Source organism: Bos taurus, chromosome 12 (assembly GCF_002263795.3).
Source record: "Bos taurus isolate L1 Dominette 01449 registration number 42190680 breed Hereford chromosome 12, ARS-UCD2.0, whole genome shotgun sequence".
In the NCBI taxonomy this organism is placed as follows: Eukaryota; Metazoa; Chordata; class Mammalia; order Artiodactyla; family Bovidae; genus Bos; species Bos taurus.
The window spans coordinates 32,154,794-32,161,133 of record NC_037339.1 but is presented as its reverse complement, the minus strand read 5'-3'; the positions used below and the strand labels follow the sequence as shown (position 1 = coordinate 32,161,133).

Genomic DNA, 6,340 nt, shown 5'->3' with positions numbered 1-6,340 from the left:
CCCTGTTGTATTTTTCCGTAAGTTACTAAGTTTTAGGGGTGGTTTGTTACGCAGCAACAGTAACAGACAGGTTTTGGCGCTGGAGGTGAGGTGCTCAATATGAAAACAGGTCTTAGGTGTGTGGGACTGGCTTTGGGACTGAGCCAAACAAAGCTCAGAGCTCAGGGGACTGGAGGAGACTTAATAATAGTCTGAAGGACCTCAAAAGAGGCTGTCAGTGGTGGCTTAAAAGGAGAATGAGGGAAATGCTCTTGGAAAAAGGAGGAAAGCAGATGCTTGTTATAAAGTGGCAAAAAGTTCAGCAAAATTTTGTGCCTCCCATTTTCCAGTTTTTAATTTATTTTATTAAAAAAAAATGTATTTGGCTGCTCTAGGTTTTATTGCAGCACGTGGGATCTAATTCCCTGACCAGGGATCAAAATCTAGCCCCCTGGATTGGGAGCTCAGAGTCTTAGCCAATGGACCACCAGGGAAGTCCCCTATTTTTAAAACAGGAGTATCTATAAGCATCTATAAGTTTCTATAAGATATCTATATTATATATATGTATCTATTATAGATATCTATAAGTATCTATAAGTTTTCCCATGCCAAACACAGTAGTTTAAGTGAGTGGAAAGCAAATCACATGATTCTTTAATTCACAGATCTTCAGAGAGGCACTGTACTCAAGAAAGCTCATTCGTAAAGCCTCTTCTGGTTGGGGACCCAGCTTAGATGGCAGGACCCAGCCTTGGTCTCTGATGCTGTAATGGTATGAGATTTTAGTGGGTCAAGAGACTTCAGTGGATTCTTGGGAGAAGAGGAGCACTTTGCATGTAGGAGAAATGTAAATAATTCATGACCAGAGGGTGGACTATGGTCATTTGAAAACATGGTCCCAAAATTTTTGACCCTGCTCTCATTGAGAAGTGGGGTCCACTCCCCCCTCCCCTTGAATCTGGGCCGGCTGATACAGATTCAGTAATGGAGTCGTGAAGCAATACAGTAGTGGAATTGTGAAAGTGACCTTGTGTGACTTCTGGTGTTAGCGCAAAAAGAGCAACTTCTGCTGGGACACTTCGGGACACTGCCTCTGGGTGAAGCCAGCTATCGTGACCCCCTGAACCTGCCAGATGGAGAGGTCAGGTGGAGGTCTTTCAGCAGACAGAGCCAGCTGAACTTTCAGACAAGTCAGCAGTAACTTCTCAGAGCTGTTATGACTATTAAATAAGTTAACATATGGGAAACATCCCTGAAAGGTGCCTGGCACATCCTAAGTGATGTATGAGTGAGTGTTGTTATTACTTATCATGGTGGAAAACCAACAGAAAATGCCTAATCGGAAAAGAAAGAACACGTAGCCATTTAATTATTTCTAGTCTATGAGGTTGCACAGAGTTGGACACGACTGAAGAGACTTAGCAGCAGCAGCAGCAGCAGCAGACATGGATGTAAATACCAAAGTAATTAGGTAAAAATGGTTGCCTTTGAGGAAAAGGGAAGAAAAGAAGAAATAAGAAATTGCTTATCCCTTCCAACAAAACGGTAGAAGTGGTCGATTCTGATGTGCATTATAACTGAGAAAAATTAAAATTAATAATAAAGAAAGATGAAAAGTGAGAAGATGTCAAGCCATGGATAAGGAAAGTAGTCACTGTAGTTCTTGGATGGTGGAAAGTCAAATGGTTCTATAATGTTAGAAAAAGAAGGTAGAGATCAAAATACCGACTTCCAGCAGCACATAGAAGGTGTCCACAGAAGGAAAGACTTGCTGATTTTTGCTTAATCCAAGACACAATATTATGTTTTTGATCAGAAAGAAACATAATAGTTGGGCTCAGTAATGTCCATACTGCTGCAGCACAGTGTCCACCATTATTTAATGTGTTACTCTAGTCCTCCCCCTCTTCTATTCATTTGTGGCACGCTAAATAATCTGTGAATACTCACAGGCAAAATGTACCTTTTTGTTTTTCCAAATTAAACCACTGAATATGAGAACATCAAATAAAATTGCAGGTTTAAAGCAAACTTATTCTCTTAAAGTTCCCCTTTGGTCAACACTGCCATTCTCTTACAAATATATCTTCTAGATGGATTGGTTCTTACCAGTTAAAACAATCAATTGCCTAAAAGCTTTTCATAAAAAAGCAAAAAAAGAAAGAAACAAAAGCTAACCAGATCAGCCAGAATATGAAATCACTTCATATAAAAATAATATTATAAGATAGTCTGACAAAAATATATAAAAATATGTCTCAGATTTTTAAAGAGAGAAATAAACTCATAACTTCAATTGAAAATGAAAAATAAAATATAAAACAAATGTGCAGAAATTTAAAAAATAGATCTATTTTTAAAAAGAAACCACTAGAAATCTTAAAAGTGAAAAATACAACCATCGACATAAAATATTCAACCAGTGGAATATGCGCAACACCTGACATGGTCAAAGATAAAGTCAGTGAACTGAAAAATGATCTTGAGGAATTAACTCAGGAGGCAGTACACAGAGGCAATAATGAGAACCAAAGAGACTTGGAAATAAAATCGAGAGAGTCAAAGAAACATGTTAACAAGAGTTCCAAAGTACACAAAAGAATGAATGGCGTGATGCAGATGGAACATTTTTTAAAATAGCACAGATACTTTGCGAAGATTAAAGAAATGTGTTCTCTGTGCATGTTGAATATCAAGCAGGACAATTTTTTAAAATAAATTTCACACAGTGAAACTTGAGAACATTAAGGATAAAGGGACAATAGTAGAAGAAAAGATAGAAGGGAAAAAAAGATACATTATCTACCAAGAAATTTCAACAGACTTATCAGAATAGTAAATGCCAGGGTAATAAGGTAATAGTGTCAAAAGTGCTCAAAGACATGTCTGCATAAGTGAAGTCGCTCAGTCGTGCCCGGCTCTTTGCGACCCCATGGATAGTAGCCTGCACCAAGCTCCTCCGTCCATGGGATTTTCAAGGCAAGAGTACTGGAGTGGGTTGCCATTTCCTTCTCCAAGGAATATTCCCAACCCAGGGATTGAACCCAGGTCTTTCACATTGTAGACAGATGCTTGTCTGCATAGGTACTATTACTATCTCTTGAGGAGTAAGCTGAGACACTACTAGCTTAAGCAATTTTCTCAAGATTCCACGGGTGGGATTTAAACCCAGAAGCCTTAACTCCAAAATTCTTAGAGATGGAACTGCCCTGCATTTATAGGAACATAATAATAGAATAATAGAACATAATAAAAGAACAATTTACCAAGCAACAACTAGCCTAAATATTTAACAACAGGAAATGAGAAAATTATGGTATGGTCACATAACAGAGGCTTCCCTGGTGGCTCAGATGGTAAAGCGTCTGCCTGCAATGCAGGAGACCCAGGTTCAATCCCTGGGTTGGGAAGATCCCCTGGAGAAGGAAATGGCGATCCACTCCAGTATTCTTGCCTGGAAAACCCCATGGATGGAGGAGCCTCATAGGCTATAGTCCATGTGGTCGCAAAGAGTCGGACACGACTAAGCGACTTCACTTTCACTTTCACATAACAGATGACTGAACACCAATTAAAATGAATAAAATGTACCTACACCCATGCACATGGATAATCTCTAAAATATAATGTAGCCTCTGCCAGAAACATGCATCTAGACATCTGAACCCTCCAGCTAAAGAAGCTTGAAAGACTGATAAGAATCATTAATGGTGAGGTTCAATACTTTTCTTCTGAAAAATTTCCTCCAGGCAAATTTACCTATGTTACATCTTTTCAACAATTTTGAGATTTGAAGGAGAGAAAGAAATAATAGAGTCTATTGTTTTGACAACAGAGAATGTTTAAGGCATCTTAAGTTTAATAGGGTAACAATCTAATCATACCTATAGAAGTAATGTGAACAAATGAAACACAGTTAATTCAAAATCCGCATGATCCTTTTTATAACTGACCTCTTCTCAGTCTTGATTAGAACCACTTATATATAAATTGTGATTGATCCTCTTCTGTTGACTTATAATAGAGATGCAACAGATTATCTTATAGTTGTCAGGAACAAGGAAAAGTGGAATTTGAGAGTGAAGTTAAGATTATTCCTAAGGACTTAATGTGTGCTCAGTCGCTTGTGAAAGTGAAGTCGCTCAGTCATGCCCAACTCTTTGTGACCCCATGGACTGTAGCCTACCAGGCTCCTCCCTCCATGGGATTCTCCAGGCAAGAGTACTGGAGTGGGGTGCCATTTTTGTCCAACTCTTTTTGGCCCCATGGACTGGAGCCCACCAGGCTCCTCTGTCCATGGAATTCTCCAGGCAAGAATACTAGAGGGGGTTGCCATTTCCTCCTCCAGGGGATCTTCCCAACCCAGGGATCAAACCCGAGTCTCCTGCATCTCCTACACTGACAGGCAGGTTCTTTATTACTGTGCCACCTGGGAAGCCCTAAGGACTTGTATTAGGAAGCTAAAAATGCTTGACAGCAACCATCCATAAGATGATATCACATTGAGAGACAGTCCTTAGAATCTCAAACATTTGTTTAAAATGAATAATTTTGGCATGATACCCCTAATTGGCCTGAGGACAGGCAACCAATGCAAATACAGTAGCTTTTCCCCAACTATTCAATGACTAGACAAATAAATACTAAACTTTTGAACTTAGAAAGGGAGTTTTACGTTTGGATGGCTGAGACTAGTTTATTAACAGCCTAACTGGTCTTCCTGTCTGGAATCTTGTTTCTCTCAAGTCTGTGCTAACATACAAGGGCTAAAATGGCACATGTATTTATGACATGTTCTCCTCACATCACACGTCCCAAATAATGTCCGTCTTCTCAGCTAGACTCAAAGTTTAGTCATGGAAGGGACTGCTTTATTCATATTCAGAGCTAGTGTTTAAGCTTGATTCAAAAAGTGTTTGCTTGTAAAGCAATTATCCTTCAATAAAAGAAAATAAATTTTTTTTAAAAAAGCGTTTGCTAAGCAAAACTCAAAGAACTGGTGATAATGTAACGCTAGGGGGCGCTAGTATGTGGTGTCGGGGTTTCTTTTTGAGCTGAATTTTTAGAATCCCTGAATATTTGAGAAAAGAAATTCAAGAACACAGGGCCTTTAGGCCACAGAAGCAAGCTTACTAATTGACACACTCACATGGGGACCTGGGAAGAGATACACCAGGTGTATGTACTACCCAAAGAGCCTCCTGTGAAATCTTGCTGTTAATAAAAAGTCCCTCTCTGAGAAATCCCTTTCTGCAAGATGTGAGAACCCAAGGTTGAATTTATGACATTTTATGGGGTCAGGAACTCTTTCCAATTTTAGAATCTGCCCTTTATAAAGATACGCCTAAATTGTTCCCTGGTGAAATTACAAGACAATTATGCACAGACCTAAAATAATCTGAGTATGAAAGTTTCTTACGCTTTAACGTAAGAAAAGCTCATATAATTTTTTTTTAACTAAGAAACCTAAGCAGAAGTGATTTTAAAACACTTGTTGACATATGAAAGTTTTAAAATTTGACTTTGGTGCCAAGAAGACATCTAGCTACACCAATATCTAAATTCTCTAAATATTTCCTGGGAAATGTAAAGTCCAGATAATTAATGAATTACTCTACTCATATGTACTCAGGGATTAAGTGTTATGTGGATCAACTTTTAAATCCCTTTCGGAAACAGAGGATTCTAAATGTTTCTTTTTTTTTTTTTTTTAATTGTGGGTGGGCTAAGTAACCAGGGAACAATTCAATTTAGCAAATATTTATCATATGCCCCCTATGAACCAGGCACAGGTTTAGGTATTAAGCAGCCTGTGTTAAAATAAAATGAATTATTTTTTAGCTACAAAAATACACATGGCGCGTCACTGGAAAATTAAGAAGGTGAGTAAGAGCACCCATAATACAACCATCCAACAACAGCTGCTATAAATACTTTGATGTGCTTCAACCTAAATTTCTTCCCTGACATTCCTTTAAAATCTAAGTTTTTAAACTTCATTATAAACAATTTGCTTTTTCCATCAGCATTTTAACAAAATTTTTCTCAGGTTACTAAAAAGCTTCCTAAACAAAATTTTAGTCTTGTGTAAAAATATACAAATTCTTAAGGCTTTGTTGATGCTGCTGCTAAGTTGCTTCAGTCGTGTCCAACTCTGTACGACCCCATAGACGGGCTCCCACCAGGCTCCCCAGTCCCTGGGATTCTCCAGGCAAGAACACTGGAGTGGGTTGCCATTTCCTTCTCCAGTGCGTGAAAGTGAAAAGTGAAAATGAAGTCACTCAGTCATGTCGACTCTTAGCGACCTCATGGACTGCAGCCTACCAGGCTCCTCCATCCACAGGATTTTCCAGGCAAG

The 6,340-nt window shown here is 38.7% G+C and overlaps 1 non-coding gene across 1 annotated transcript; it reads left to right on the top strand.

Annotated features, from left to right (window-relative positions):
• Positions 1–3,320: 3,320 nt before the first annotated feature.
• On the top strand, positions 3,321–3,392 carry TRNAC-GCA (transfer RNA cysteine (anticodon GCA)). The gene has a single exon. It is a non-coding gene; the product is annotated as a tRNA-Cys (tRNA).
• The last annotated feature ends 2,948 nt before the right edge of the window (positions 3,393–6,340 follow it).